At 40.8% G+C, this 17,103-nt stretch overlaps 2 long non-coding RNA genes across 2 annotated transcripts; one reads left to right on the top strand and one right to left on the bottom strand.

Moving 5' to 3' along the window:
- Nucleotides 1-2,947: 2,947 nt before the first annotated feature.
- LOC135501896 (uncharacterized) lies at nt 2,948-4,583 on the top strand. The gene is made up of 3 exons (XR_010449665.1): nt 2,948-3,223; nt 3,562-3,636; nt 4,478-4,583. It is a non-coding gene; the product is annotated as an uncharacterized LOC135501896 (long non-coding RNA).
- Nucleotides 4,584-6,731: 2,148 nt separating this feature from the next.
- Nucleotides 6,732-13,043, bottom strand: LOC135501560 (uncharacterized). Its single transcript, XR_010449611.1, has 4 exons — nt 12,962-13,043; nt 11,696-11,870; nt 11,099-11,254; nt 6,732-7,918 (listed from the first exon to the last, which is right to left on the bottom strand). It is a non-coding gene; the product is annotated as an uncharacterized LOC135501560 (long non-coding RNA).
- Nucleotides 13,044-17,103: the final 4,060 nt, after the last annotated feature.

Raw genomic sequence — 17,103 nt, forward strand, 5'->3', positions numbered from 1 at the left:
GAGGTGCTGTGTACAGAGAGGCTGGTTGTCCTTTTGAGATGCCGTGCACAGAGAGGCTGGTTGTCCTTTTGAGGTGCCATGCACAGAGAGGCTGGTTGTCCTTTTGAGATGCCGTGCACATAGAGGCTGGTTGTCCTTTTGAGATGCCGTGCACAGAGAGGCTGGTTGTCCTTTTGAGAGGCCGTGCACAGAGAGGCTGGTTGTCCTTTTGAGAGGCCGTGCACAGAGAGGCTGCTGTATGAGGAAAATCAATGAAGGCTGTACCCTAAGTATACACTTGTCCCAGCTGAAAGCCAAGTTGATTGCGACAGTGCTCTGCCGTGTTAGTCTCTGCTTTTTAAAGTGGCGTTTTGTATGTGTTTCTGTCAATATAGGATACTGACAATGGACATGTCTAGATATCAACTATAGTTGATTGAGAGGGAATATCGTTTTCGTGATATTTTGAAGAATTACTGCCAAACCAACATTGATATAAAAATTTCGCTTTAATATCTATCAGATTATGTATCTATCATCAATATCCCGCATTTTCAGCGTTATATCACGCACAGTTTGCTATCCGAGGACACTTTAAACGTCTACACCGGCCGTTGCACATCTTGAGGAAGGTAGACCATGCGTGATTCTTTTAAACATAACGGGGGTCTGGTGGCCTCCGCCCAATCCCCTACTTCCGCGCCCGGGCATCCTTGTCTTCTTCAAAGGTCTTTGTGTTGCACTCCCGAGGCCGTGCTATTTCATCATTCTAGATGTATTCATACTGAGTGTGTGGGGAGGTGAGGGGGCCGAAGTAGGTACCATTGCGTCGGAAGTTTAGACATAGGAAACGCATGAAAGGCAGTTTTAACACGCCGTCTCTGTCAGCGCTAATTAACCATTTATTCTGCTAAATATCACGAAATGGCAACTTGTTCATGTTCTCAAAATATAAACATTTTTTGATAATTTTCTTGATGACATGGAAGACAATGATAGTCTTAGTACTGAACCAAGAATTGGGGTGAAAACATAAAAGTCTAGTTGATTGAGAGGGAATATCGTTTTCGTGATATTTTGAAGAATTACTGCCAAACCAGCATTGATATAAAAATTTCGCTTTAACATCTATCAGATTATGTATCTATCATCAATATCCCGCATTTTCAGCGTTATATCACGCACAGTTTGCGGATGCAGACCACTTTAAAAATACCTTGTACCCAGGTCTTACAAGCTTTTCAGTCCTATACATTCATGCTCATGGATGGTCATGTAGGCCCTGGATCCAAGGCCCGTTTTTGAGTTTGATGGCAGAATTTTGCCAAAATTTACCAAATGTTTGAAAAACCATGAAGCGGTTGGAATTTTGAGCTGAATTTTTGCATGCAGCATCTTAGTACATCAACAACTACATTGGTCATACGGGCCCTGGATCCAATGCCCCTTTTTGAGTGCTAATTAACCATTTATTCTGCTAAATATCACGAAATGACAACTTGATCATGTTATCAAAATATCAACATTTTTTGAAAATGTTCTTGATGACATAGAAGACAATGTCAGTCTGAGTACTGAACCAAGATTTGGGGTGAAAACATCAAAGTCTAGTTGATTGAGAGGGAATATCGTTTTCGTGATATTTTGAAAAATTACTGCAAAACCAACATTGATATAAAAATTTCGCTTTAACATCTATCAGATTATGTATCTATCATCAATATCCCGCATTTTCAGCGTTATATCACGCACAGTTTGCGAATGCAGACCACTTTAAAAATACCTTGTACCCAGGTCTTACAAGCTTTTCAGTCCTATACATTCATGCTCATGAATGGTCATGTAGGCCCTGGATCCAAGGCCCGTTTTTGAGTTTGATAGCAGAATTTTGCCAAAATTTACCAAATGTTTGAAAAACCATGAAGCGGTTGGAATTTTGAGCTGAATTTTTGCATGCAGCATCTTAGTACATCAACAACTACATTGGTCATACGGGCCCTGGATCCAAGGCCCCTTTTTGAGTGCTAATTACCCATTTATTCTGCTAAATATCACGAAATGACAACTTGATCATGTTCTCAAAATATCAACATTTTTTGAAAATTTTCTTGATGACATGGAAGACAATGTCAGTCTGAGTACTGAACCAAGATTTGGGGTGAAAACATCAAAGTCTAATTGATTGAGAGGGAATATCGTTTTCGTGATATTTTGAAGAATTACTGCAAAACCAACATTGATATGAAAATTTCGCTTTAACATCTATCAGATTATGTATCTATCATCAATAACCCGCATTTTCAGCGTTATATCACGCACAGTTTGCGGATGCAGACCACTTTAAAAACCTTGTACCAAGGTCTTACAAGCTTTTCAGTCCTATACATTCATGCTTATGGATGGTCATGTAGGCCCTGGATCCAAGGCCCGTTTTTGAGTTTGATGGCAGAATTTTGCAAAAATTTACCAAAAGTTTGAAAAACCATGAAGCGGTTGGAATTTTGAGCTGATTTTTGCATGCAGCATCTGTACAACACCATCAACTTTGTTGGCGGTGTTTTATTGATTCTGACATGTGTAGATATCAATTATAACAATATATCATTTTGTGTCATTTTTGGATGGATTTTCAGGGCAAACATGAGCAACGCTATGATGCTGAAAATTTTTGAACGTAATGATAGATACATAATCTGATTGATGCTGAAGCGAAATATCGATATCAGTGCTGATTAACCATTACATCTTGATCATGTTCTCAAAATATCAACATTTTTTGTCAGTCTAAGTACTTTTTTCCTCAAGTCACGCGCTATGGACGTTGTTCATCGCATGGGAACACTGATGTATAGGAACATGAAAGTCATTACACCAACTTGTGTCAGTTTCGCAAACCACTTTTACGTTCGTCTGAGTTCCGTGAAAAGAGAAACAGACCAATGGAGTGAATGGGGATAAATAGTTTCATAAAGCGGGTCCACAGAAGGTCTGGCGAACCATTTGTCACTGCAGGCCTAAGTTTCTCGTAACCTTTTCATTCGCTTTAGAGGTACCGCCTATATTATTACATGACATGATTACTACTACGTCAAAGAATGAAGAGTCTCGCAAACCCGCCGAAGAGGGAAGATCCACGTGGCCGTCTCGGCCATCTTGAAAACGTGTCTGTGAAATCGTTCACCAATATCTCAATTTACTTCACGAAAATTCCTAGTTCAACAGAAACAACATCATTGAATTGATGGTAAGTTTTCAGGCCATATCAATGTGCAGGTTGTTCGTCTAAACTGGTTGTAATTGCCGAGATATTTGCGATTTTTGTTGGTGTTGTATAGTTGGCCGCTTGACCAAAAGTCCCTTTGAGTCTCATTATTTGAACTGCGATGCGGACACAGCACCATGGAGGTTGCTCTCCCTTGGCCGGCGCAGGCCCTACCTTTGCAAGACCCCAACTACACTATATTGTGATATTTCTTTTGACAGAACGTGTCTTTTACGCCCCCCGCCCCCCTCCACGAGATGCTGTCTGGTGTAGTTTGCAAGAAGTACATGAATTATCATGATCCTTTTCTTTATTTACAGAGCTCCTGCGTCCTGATGCCCTATACATGTACAGAGACTGCCGCTTCTCAGCTCAACTAAGAAAACTTGATAATTGTAAGTACACTAGTTGTTCTGAAATCTTTAGTGTCCAGCCAAGGAAAATAAACTGTGAAATTCTGTTCAAACTACAGTAAACTCGTCTGTCTAAAACAGGATTTTGGGACTTCCTGTCATGATCAGTTATTGACCAATCAGAAGACCCCTTTTATGCTCGTTCGATTCATACAGCATGGACCATGGAGTTACAGGGCTTCTGATTGGCCAACATATACCTGAGCGGACTTCTACCTATCCCACAATTCTTGCTTGAGGAAAATGGCGACTGTTGAACTTCCTCAACCAATCGCGATATTAGGAACGAGTTTACAATCCCCGATCACACCCCAAAAAAAGGTCATCGGTTGACTAACGAAGCACCACTGTTCAATGGATTTATAGTTGAATGCGATCAAACTAAGTAATTTCCGATCGGGGATTGTAAATTTTAACCAACGAGTGGAAAGATTAGATCACTAAAAGTTATGGTTGAGGCATGTTCGAGTCGAGTTTGCAGTATATATGGCTTGTGAAAATAAATATCGGTCATTTTGAAAATGCCCTTTTTACAGAAAATTGGAGTTTACCATGACAGGCACACATATTCAAGAAATTTACTTGTTGTCCTGTCTTCTAATGTTCATGATATATTGAATAATTTTGGTGATAGTTATGAGTCCTAAGAATTAAAATCGAAGACAATTCTCCCTTCGTCCCTTGTCGCTTCGATTTTGTTGGTAGTGTGTGGCGTAAGCGTATAAATTTGCCACATCTCTAATCTGTACTGAATATTACTTGTGATATTTTTCATAACATTGTCTTTCATAATCAAACATTGTCTCTCTTTGTATCTTTCTAGGACGCCAAAGAACTTGTTCACGTGCTCTATCCAGCCCATTCTCCATACGATGGCGACTCGATTTCAGTTCTTCAGTTAATCTGTAACTTCATTTAATCTGTATGATCTTTTGAACTACATGTAATTAATAAAATTATTAATTCTTATACAAGCTTCTTTTTATTGTCCACCAAGTTACGATGGGAGCGCACAATCAGTCCTCAGCTTTCTGAAATGTTTTTCTTGATCTTTTTAATTGAATTGAAAAGATTTTCCTCCTCCAGTGTTTCAGTATGAAACTTCTTCCGTGGCATCCTCAATTGTTTTGAAAACAGAAACCTGACATTACTTGGAAAGTTTTCTAAGTCCAAAATCAATTTGTTTCCTTGGCATAGTTTCCATTCTGTCTGCGAAATCCTCAAAAATACTCTAAGTACAAAATCGCTGTGTCATTCTTTTTTCTGTGATTTTTTCTCAAAAATACGCCAAGTACAAAATCGCTGTGTCATCCTTTTTTCTCAAAAATACGCTAAGTACAAAATCGCTGAGTCATTCTTTTTTCCTTTAAAAAATATGCTAAGTCCACAAAACTCGAAAAATAAATTGTGCGTGACCTCCCCTCGTAACTTTTTTCCTCTGCAAAGTTACGGAGCGAGGTCACGCTCGAGTTTTTTTTGGATGTTTTTGGAGATAGCCTATATTCTGAGGGTCCCCCTTTTTTTGGAAAAAATCCGTTGATCCGAGGTTGTCCTTGTCCTTTAGAAGGCTGAAGAAGTCATTATGACTTGTTATTCATTGCAAAGTTCGATAGTTATTGCATTCAATGTTTATTTCATGTTCAATTGATACATTTGAATTCAAAGTTTCTATTATGTGCGATTCAATTGAAGATTACGCGTGATGTTTCCACATACTTTGGAAGACTTTGTGTACAATTCATGTTGTTATGCCAAAGTACAGTGCAGAGAATATTTTATATGTTGGACAGAAGTGTTTATGTGTGATATCACAACCGTTGAATCGTTGAAGGGATGAAAAAGGAACTTTGAAACAACCTATCAAAGCAGTTTCAAAGACCTTTTTCACCCTTTGCCAACAATTCAACGGAGGTAACGTCAACATAGATAATTCTGCATCGCATATAAATATCTCACACTATACACATGGCAAACTATCATGAGTTGTACAGCAAGTCTACCAAAGATATGTGATAACATTACCACAATCTTTGTATCGCACATAATAAAAACCTTGAAAACAAAAGTATTAATTATTGAACATGAAAATAAACACTGAATTGTAATAACTATTGAATTTTGCAACGAATAACAAGCCATATATCGAGGGTCTTGAGATGTGCCAGAAGTACAACAAAACTTGAGATACTGAAATCTTGGAGGATCTAAGACATGTCGTCCAAAACACTCTTGTTATTGATAAATTCGATATGATACCATTACTATGGTTTCACTCGACGTCAAGCTTTTTGTAGCATTTTGTGTATTTTGACAAGTGGTAGATTTCAGTTTTGTAGTACTTGTGACAAACCTGTAAGGTCTATCACCACATAAGCGCTTCACGTGGCATATATCACACACAGTCTTTGTCATTTCACGTTGAGCGTTGCCAACGGAAAATTAAAGACTCTGTGGAATATTTACGGCGTGAAATGCTTATGTGGAGGTAAGCCTTTTAGCCGATGACAGACTAGAGCGTAAAACGACGTGCTCCTGCACTCTTGACGCGCACGTGTGTCACCAACTTTCATGCAGAAAGATACAAGTGCACTTTTACCGAAAACATTCTTATGACGGGGTGGGGACAGGGATAGTTCATCTGGTGGCAAATTGGGCAATATCGAGTTTTTACAGTAATGTTCAACTGTAAACCTCAATTTCTCAAAACTCGGTAAAGTGCACTATCTGCATAAGACCCTCGATTTGACTACTTCAGCTTTATTGATTGCCTTTGCTTGCTTCATAGATCGAAGTGAAGGCAACACGTCAAAGTGAAGGAACCAAATAGAAGACGAAATTACAAACATAACATTTTATTACTACTCTTTCTAGGCAATCGTATAACATATACATAAATGTTTACGTTTCACAGATACATATTGAGGCGAAACGCTGTAAAATCACATACATAAGACCATTTTTCATATATTTCACCACAATCTCCCAATCAAAATTGGTAGAAAGGCATTTTAAGCTTTAGTTTTTCTAATGTGGTCTACAGTAGACCCCGCCCCACCCCTCCCCATGAATCAGCAATACCGAACACCCGGTATTCGGTACTGAAAATTGATAATAACTTTCGATAAGATGGTCTTATAGATGTGAGATTAAAGTATTTCTTACATAGTTTGAATCAGTTCAATCCATCTAAATCTAATTCAGTACAATGTATTGCTGTGAAATAGGCCTACGTCTCATTCAATTAAATCTACAAATTGTGTGTTGTTGCAGAAGAAATGGACACACCTTAATTGACAAAGGATCTCGTAACCTGCCTATTCAACCAATTCACCATAAATCTTCAATGAGCCGTCTGGCCTAAACTTCAGTGACTCGCTCTTTTGCAGCCCTACTGTGAGTGTGGCTTGGTGGAGTAGTGGTTAGAACGTGTGGCTTACCACCTAGAGGTCTTGGGTTCGAATCCCATCATCCTCTAACCTTTTTTTATACGAAAAGCTTTAAAACTTTTAACAGCAAAACAGAAGTTATTGCGAAGGATACCAGAAGCCAAGAAACTATGCCCTTTTAAAGGTTTTTTTCTTACAGCAATTGAGGAAAAAAGCTTCATGAAAAGGTATCAGTAAAAGTATGACGAATTAAACATTTTTCCAATAATTTCATCCCCCCCCCCCCCCCCAATAAACCTCAATATAAGTTTAACCCTCTCCACCTTCTTGTCAGGTGTCATGTATTGGAAAATAGGGAGGTTTCGCAATCACGTTTACGTTTCCAAAACGCCTGTGTGACGCTGACATACATGTTGGGCAGTTTTCTGCACTTAGACTTTTGCGCGCCCTTAGCAACATTGGGAAATCGGTTCCTTTTAATCAGAAGAGCTAAAATTCGTTAAGATTTGAAATTTCAAAACGTAAACGTAGATTTATATCTTAGGGATGAAAACCTCACTAGTATCTAGTTGCACTTGTCATGTTTCTGCTCTGCCATGTATTTTTATGCTTAACAACTTTTTCTGTTCGAATAAAATCTTGTCTTGTGTAAAAGCAACGCTTAAAAGCCTGTCACGTCGTATTAACTTGTAAAACGATTTGTAATCATTTGTGGCAGAACCGTTGACAAGTGAAACTAGTGTTTGGCTTGCAGTTTTACAAAGAGTAGGTCTTGCCTGAAGCACTGATCAACTGTGAGCGAAGATTCCATCACGGTTTTCCTCCTCCTTCGAGATGGCGGTTGTCTTCGTTGACGCGTGGTGTGTATGCGGTTCCACCTGAAAATATAAGATAAAAGAATTTTTTTGAAAATTTTGCTAATGGACCTCACAAAATCAATCGAAATCGTGCCAGTAATTATAGTTATGGACCAAGAACAACAAGGAGATGATCCACAGGCACAAGCAGGCATCGGGACTTGAGTAAAACGACCTGGAAATAGTGAAAAGGAATTTTGGCTGACCAATGCTTTTGTGGGAGTAGAAGGGGACAAATAAAAGGTTGGATTCTTCATAAACTCTTCACAGGTGTCAACTGAGTGACAAGAAGGGGACTCTTATGGAGGAGGAGGAGGTTAAGTTACCCTCCCCTCTAGGTAGGATTCTTCACAAACTCTCCACATATGTCAACTGAGTAACAAGAAGGGGACTCTTATGGAGGAGGAAGAGGCTAAGTTACCCTCCCCTCTAAGTAGGATTCTTCATAAACTCTCCACAGGTGTCAACTGACTTACAAGAAGGGAACCAATATGGAGGGGGAGGAGGTTAAGTTACCCTCCCCTCTAGGTAGGATTCTTCATAAACTCTCCACAGGTGTCAATTGAATAACAAGAAGTGGACTCTTATGGAGGGGGAAGAGGCTAAGTTACCCCCACTTCTAGCTAGGATTCTTCATAATCTCTCCACATGTGTCAACTGAGTAACAAGAAGGGGTCTCTTATGGAGGGAAGGAGGTTAAGTTACCCTCACCTCTTGGTAGGATTCTTCATAAACTCGCCACAGGTGTCAACTGACTTACAAGAAGGGAACCAATATGGAGGGGGAGGAGGTTAAGTTACCCTCCCCTCTAGGTAGGATTCTTCATAAACTCTCCACAGGTGTCAATTGAATAACAAGAAGGGAACCAATATGGAGGGGGAAGAGGCTAAGTTACCCCCACTTCTAGCTAGGATTCTTCATAAACTCTCCACATGTGTCAACTGAGTAACAAGAAGGGGTCTCTTATGAAGGAGGAAGAGGCTAACTTACCCTCCCCTCTAGGTAGGATTCTTCATAAACTCTCCACAGGTGCCAACTGAGTAACAAGAAGGGGACTCTTATGGAGGTGGAAGAGGGCTAAGTTACCCTCCCCTCTTAGTAGAATTCTTTATAAACTCTCCACAGGTGTCAACTGACTAACAAGAAGGGAACCAATATGGAGGGGAGGAGGCTAAGTTACCCTCTAAGTAGGAATCTTCATAAACTCTCTCCATGTGTCAATTGAATAACAAGAAGTGGACTCTTATGGCGAAGGAAGAGGCTAAGTCACCCTCCCCTCTTAGTAGAATTCTTTATAAACTCTCTACAGGTGTCAACTGAGTAACAAGAAGGGGACTCTTATGTGGGGAGGATGAGGCCAAGTTACACCTCTGGGTAGGATTCTTCATAAAGTCTCCACTGGTATCTACTGAGTAACAAGAAGGGGACTCTTATGGGGGGGGGGGGGGTTAAGTTACCTTCTAAGTAGGATTCTTTATAACCTCTCTCCATGTGTCACTTGAGTAACAAGAAGTGGACTCTTATGGAGGAGGAAGAGGCTAAGTTACCCTCCCCTCTTAGTAGAATTCTTTATAAACTCTCTACAGGTGTCAACTGAGTAACAAGAAGGGGACTCTTATGGGGGGGGGGGGGGGAGGAGGTGAAGTTACCCTCACCTCCAGGTAGGTTTCTCCATAAACTCTCCATATGTGTCAACTGAGTAATAAGAAGGGGACTCTAATGTGGGGGAGGAGGTTAAGTTACCCTCACCTCGAAGAAGGATTCTTCATAAACTCTCCACAGATGTCTACTGAGTAATAAGAAGGGGACTCTTATGTGGGGGAGGAGGTTAAGTTACCCTCACCTCTAGGATTCTTCATAAACTCATGTGTCAACTGAGTAACAAGAAGGGGACTAGTATGGAGGGGAGGAGGTTAAGTCTTGGAGATAAAGATTCTCACAAGGGGCAGACTCGATATACTGTAGCCTTTGAAATGGAGATTCTCACAAAGGAATTATATACTGTAAGCCTTGGAGGTTTACAGTAGATTTTGCAGACAAGGGACTGACATACTGTAAGCCTCTGAGATGAAGATTCTTGAAAGGGACTGATATACTGTAGGCATGGACGATAAAGATTCTCAGTAGGGAATTATATACTGTATGCCTTTGAGATGAAGATTCTCTTAAGGGACTGATATCCTGTTAACCTTGGAGATGTAGTTTCTCAAAAGGGACTGATAGACTGTAGGCCTTGGAGATAAAGATTTTCACAAGGGGGTGATATACTATAAGGCATGGAGATGAAGATTCTCACAGGGGACTAATATACGGTGAACCTTGAGTATTAAAGTTTATGACAAGGGACTGATGCACTGTATGCCCTCAAGATGCAGAGTCTCACAAGGGACTGCTATACAATGAGGCTGGGATATAAAGATTCTGACAGATGTTCAGATTTTTGACATTATACATTTACAGCATGAAAATGACAACTCTGACAAAGGACTGATACTGTACAAGCCTTGGAAACGACGATTCTTATCCCAACATCGCTCTTGGTACATGCAGTCATACCTCAAATGACAACTTACAAGTGAGGTTTGCGAAAATACCCACGGCTGTTTTGAAATCATCAACACATTTACGTATTCAACAGGCAACAGGAGGTACAGTGGCACAAAGATCAGTTTTATACAAGTATATCAATATCTTTCAAAATGTCTTTGAAATTGGGAGACACAAACCACGTCAAGTAGATTGTTTGAATAGGTCTAAGTATTGTAACTTCTATTTCATGGTAAACTTCAATTGCCTGTGTGAAAATAGTGATAATAGGAACTTTTGCCAAAAGTCTATAAACACCTTAGCACCGAAGATTCTCGTGACCAATGTAATTGTCATTTACAACATGTTTAAAGATACAAGTGTTAGTATTGGGTCTATCAGTGAGACGTACATTGCAGTGAAGGTCATGGCCGATCACTGGAGGACCATATCTTTATATTCGTCACCATACAAAAGGGACATACATTTTTACCTGGGGGACAGTTAAAAATGCAACACCATTGTAAAGGTTTGAAATGTCCCAGGATAGAATGTCCGTGTAACGAAGAATACAATAGGGCCAGACTCTCTTCCAGGGGAACATGTCCTACTACTACACCGGCATTGTATTTTCCAAATCGAGGTTCGGTTAAGTGAGATCATTAGGTTACTCACCATTCAGTATTGAATCGTTTCCCAGGTTTTGGAGGAATCAACCAACAGGAGGGACGCCCATCCCCGATCATCATTGGCGTTCGACAGATTCCATTGAGGAGTACAGGCATCCCATTCGTTATCGGACCAATCGTCAAAAGGGCAAGCGTGCGAAAACTGAAAGTAAAAATGACACACTCGTAGGATATGAGGGATGTTGATTCGGAGGGGACTGCGATGATGTCAGCAAATCTTTCCGATGCATGCGATTTTATAACAATATGCAAGGAATCACGTGACATGAGGTCACCACGCTACCTCCTCTTGCCGTACTAAGGCACAATTAGTGGGAGCGTTTGAGACATGGTAAGTTATTTGAAAAAGTGGTATCGCCGACCAGAGTTAAAGCGGTCACAGTTTACCAAAATATCACTCTCCCGGTCTTCGGTCCTTCCTCTTTCGGGACATCCCCGTTTAAATTCGCTCTGTCAGTTAACCGAGGTTGACTTCCTTGACAACAATGGTTCCTATTGACGATGCTCGGAGAATGATCTCTTGATGAGCCGTCACGCTGTGAACCCCTTATTTCTATTTATACATTGGCAGTATTTTGCTTACCATAAACACATTCCTTGTCTTGGACTTTCTCCGCCATCGTCTGGACGAAATCAACATCATCAAGGATGCCATCAACGTATAAAAAGCATGAGCGGACATTCCGTACACCATGGACAAAGGCAGGACGGTTACTAAAATCTCGCACATCATGAACCTAGGTAACATATGGTCATGTCTGAAATTATAAAAATCAAAAAAAGTTCAGTTGATTGACGAGTTGCATAGGCGGATCTAGTACATTTTTTGTATGATTGGAAAGGGGTGGGGGGGGGGGGGAACGCAGCTTCACCCATCAGAGAGCAATGGAGGGGTGATTTGTGAAATGTATGTGCCAATAGTCGTTTTCCTGGCATCTGAGGGCTAAAATTCTTCTTGTGATGAGGCACCCTGAAAAAGTATGGCTGTCCGCCCCGAAAAGGGGGTGGGGGTGGGGGTGGGTATATCTTTATCAGAATGTTTCATATGGAAATGCATCCACTTCCAGAGTCGTTGACCACATCTATTGTTCAATACCCGTCTTCTGTGGTGAGGGGTTATCCAACATTTGAGTCCTCAATACAATTTGTTTTGCGTAATGACTATGATAGGCCCGATTCCACACGACTAAAATAGTTTACATCGCACCGGTCGGAGGAAACTGTAACAAACCCGCAGCAATCAAAGCCCACGTGGTCGCATTCGGGTGTAGATGTTTGAAATGTCCTGTATGTAGGATAGAATATCTTAGGAACAAAGGATCCTCTTAGTCATAGCCTCTATAGAACCATACCATAATCGGTCAGAATACAATAATGCAGGACACTTTTTCCAGGGGGACATTTTCTACTTTTACACCGACCACCAGGGGTTTATGGTCGCCGTTGATATTTGTGGTCGCATAAAACGTAATAAATACAGCGCCGCTTTAAATTAAATTGTCAGCGGCGCTTTACAATAGATACATAGATATAAAACAATTTAACATAACGTAACGGAGTTTTAGCAAAAAACAACAAGTCATTCCTCCACATCAACGTTTCACGCACTATGCCTTTGCTCGTGGCAACGCAGCGTCATACCAAATACTTGCTCGGAATATATGGCATGGCACTCTCATGTGGAGATATACCCGCATTAGGAACGGATCTTTAGAATTGCGGTCTTATAGAGGATCCCCGTAACAGACCGCACAAGTTTGTTCAGAAAACCTAATTTGCACAAAAATGAATTTAAATGGCTCTTCGCATCTCACAGCATCAAATTTAGATGGTTTGGTTTCAGTCTTACCTCCTTATCTTCAGTTTCTTTGGTGAAAATCGAAAAACCTCATCATGGTGGCTTCCTCCACGTGTTGGAATGGGCGCCTCGCAGAGGCTTCTGGGTGATACTACGTAACTCCGAAACATGGACCATGAATGGATATTGTTTTGATGAACGTATGACATCATTGGGCAAAGACTGGTCACAAAACTTCTTCAATCAACTGGGCTCAATTTCAAGCTGTTTAATTCAAGGACCATGGCCCATTTAAATCAAAATTAAAGTCACGGCACTGAACGAAATCGACCCCGGCCTGTTGAAAGACAACTTGGTATATCTAATTCTCTTTTGAACCATACCTCACCCTTTTATGCGATAATTAAAAACAAAGTTCTCGCCGTTAGCGAATGCCACGTTTTTTGGCGAATTTCGTCTTCGAATCTCACGCCAGGTTTATATTCAACCTGCACCGTGAAGTCATGAATACCAGTCACATATCTTGGAAATAAACCCCCAAAATGGTTTTGAACCCGAAATATGCTCATGACTTTCAGAAATGTGTTATTGAGTCTTTGAGGGAATCTCGAACCAGCAGGGGTCCCACCAGCACATGATGACCCTCGGTCTAACTGTCCCTTGAGAATGAAGGTCCAATATGGTCCCACCAGGACATGATGACCCGCTGTCCGGCACACTGTCCCTTGATAATGAAGGTCCTAAGGGTCCTATCAGGACATGATAACCCAATGTCACACGGTTCCTTGAGAATGAAGGTCCTTTAGGGTGCCACCAGGAAATGATGACCCGAGGTCACACTGTCCCTTGATGGTCCTAGGGTCCCACCAGGACATGATGCCCTAAGCTCAAACTGTCCCTTGAGAATGAGGTTCCCGGATTCTATCAGGACATACTGACCCGATGTTAAACTGTCCCTCCATAATGAAGGTCCGTAGGGTCCCACCAAGACATGATGACCCGATGTCACACTGTCCCTTGATGGTCCTAGGGTCCCACCTGAAACTGATGACCAAAGCTCACACTGTCCTTGAAAATGAGGGTCCCTGGGTCCAACTAGGACATGATGACCCGATGTCACACTTTCCCTTGATAATGAATGTCCTATAGCGTCCCACCAGGACATGATGACCGTCGGTTACACCGACCTTAGAGAATAAGGGGTCACAAGGTCCCATTACTGGGCAAGATTTCCGACAGCGAGTGGCAACCTGACCATTTCTGGGAAACAAACCGAGCTTCTTTTAAACAAGAGTTTTTTGAATGAAGTAATGAAACTTGTCTCTTTGAAAACAACCTCAGAAACAGGTTTGTTTGGAATGGAATTTCTTTGGAAATAAACCAGACATTTATTTGGGAAAGAAAGACGTTTCCCCAAACCTAGCAAACGGCTTGCCAAAGAAAGGAATTTGCACTGGTTTTTATAGATTAATAGTTCTGTAGCTCTGTTTTTTCCCCTTTTCTCATGGATCACAGAAACATCGTTTCCAGAGCAGGGCAGCAGACAAAGACAAAGGCACAACCTGAACGACAAAGGTCAACATCCCACTAAGTGATGACGTCACACACACGACCGAGTTTTAATTCCACGGAGTTCATTCCACGGGGTTCATTCCACGGGGTTCTACTTCAACAGTCCTGCGCAGAAGATACACACGGCGGCCATGGCGGCAGCTTCAAAGTTTCTCCACTAAAACCCTCGATTTTTACGTTTCTTTTCGCGAAGTAAAGGCATCTTATGGCGGTAAGTTGATAGCTGAGATGCCATAGCTCATCCATTCATTGATTTTCATTCGTTTCTTTCACCATTGATGCAACATTTCGTATTTTTCCCGGTGCAGAAAAAAAAACATGGCGCCGACACTTTTGGCAAGTGGGCGCTCAGGACTCCTCCAAAAAATGTTAAATTGGAAGTTCTAGGAACCTATCCAGGTCATTTAAACCAAATATTCGTGTTCTATGTATAGTTTGGCTTCTGTTAAACTGGATTTTATCAGTTCTTAGAACGTTTTTTCTGAAGAAAACGTGCATCAAAAAATCATTGGTGAGATAACGGAATACAGTGCTGCATGTACTGCGCATGCCTGTAGACCATGTGCTTTGGCCCTGTGCATTGAGCGCGGTTTTCCCCCTACTTTTCAAGGTTACTTGTCCTAGTCGTTTTACACTGTAATTGTCAATGCAGCAATAGACACCCTGCGAAAATAAACTTCGGCCATTTTGAACTAGCGACCCTTTTCACAGGCAACTTTTGTTTACCCAGTACCCTGGCATAAAAGTAAAAATATACAAGCTTATTCAAGCAATTTACTTGAAGTTGTCCATGCCTTTCAATGTTCATGATATTTTGAATACTTTTGGTGATAATTTGATTGCGAAACATGACTTTTATGTCATGGTAAACTTATGCTGCCTGTGAAAAGATGGCTGAAATGTACTATGGACGAAATGTACCCTTTCATTGCTTAATTGGTCATTGTAAATGATTTTATGCCAGGTTCTTCATACCCCTTGCCTTTGAAGTGGAAATCATTCATGTTATGATGATATTTATCATTATTTTCTTGAATCACTTATTTCCCCTCCAGTCAAGGTAGACCCACCTTGTCAGGGGTAGGCTGGGAGTGCATCTAAGTGTGCCTCAAGCATGTTATCAGCTTGTTGTGAACTTGCTTTTAACAGAATCAGTGTGTTCATGTCAAGAGTTTGCAATTTCATTCTCAAAATTTGATCATTTCTGGTGAGATTGAGCACAAAATTAGGGAACTGTTCTCTGTTGCTTATCATGAAAATCGGACTGGACAGAAGACAAATTTCTTTCACATTCCCAGAGTCCGAGCTGTGGCTGATCAAAGTTCTGATCTATGCCAACCCCTTCCATGCCCCCTATTTGCCCTTGAATGGCAGTACACCAAGAGGGAGAATTCCACCTGCATGTATGCAGCCACTGTTTCTTGGATGGGATATATTGTCAAATTGATCACAGTCAGGTTATTAAATAGGAGGACCATGGTGTATCCCTTTTCAGATTTGCCATTTGTTTGGGCAAAAATCTCTAGGGTGAAATATATCCCCAATTTAGAAACATGGAGTTGATTAAAGCTAATACAGAGCAGATCCTGTGCAAGTTTTCCTCAAAGTGTTAACATTTTGTGTTCCAGAACTATGGATGTGACCACTGCTTGTGAGAAACATTTTCATCATAGAAAAATTAAACTTACTGTTTTATTGCAGACAGCCTGGCCAGAGATGTTTCTCCTTGTATAATGACAAGTGCTTAGCTATGGATTCAGTTCACCTCACCACCACACCCACTTCCAAGCAAGAACCACTTCAGTTCTAGAGCAGGTAAAAACTTAAATTTTTTGAACCTGAACCATTGCTTTCTTCTGCGATATGGGCTGTCATAAACAAACTTAGTACAGGGTCATGACACCTTTCAAAGTTGTGCCTGAGGAGGAAAACCACACCTGTGTCAAAACCTACAAGTCTATTATGAAAAGAACCGCACCCATGGAGTTGAGGGCTAGACATAGAGGAGCCACTGGATGTTCTTCTTTGTCCTAAGCATTTGCTCTGTACTCAAATATGTTATTTTCCAGGGAGTATTCCTCCTCAACAAGTGATGAGACTCCGTCTTGCTTCTGGGTGTAACCCATGATTGGTCAGATACATTTCAATATTCAACATAAAGATTTTTATTTGTTTTATTGCAGACAGCCTTGCCAGAGATATGACTTCTTGCATAATGACAAGTGCTGGTCTATGGATTCACTTCACTTCATTGCCATACCCACTTCCAAGATAGAACCACTTCAGTTGAGAGCATTTCAAGGTAAAATTTTTAATGATTTAAACCTGAAATCTTTTGTTGCTTCCTTCTGAGAGGATGGGCTTTCTATGACGGACACATACTGAGTAAAGGGTGATGACACATAAGTTGTGCCTGAGGGGATCTACCATTGTGTAAAGAATTACACCGAGAGAGTTGGGGTCAGTCATGAGGAAACTTCTTGATGTGACCATGACTGGTCAGATACATTTCAGAATTCAACATCAATGAGGAGAGTCCAATATTAACCTGCTGTGATGAAAACTCATTGAAAATTATTCTAAAATGATAACTTTGTGCATGGTCAGATATTATGAGGTAT

Source organism: Lineus longissimus, chromosome 17 (assembly GCF_910592395.1).
Source record: "Lineus longissimus chromosome 17, tnLinLong1.2, whole genome shotgun sequence".
Classification (NCBI taxonomy): domain Eukaryota; kingdom Metazoa; phylum Nemertea; class Pilidiophora; order Heteronemertea; family Lineidae; genus Lineus; species Lineus longissimus.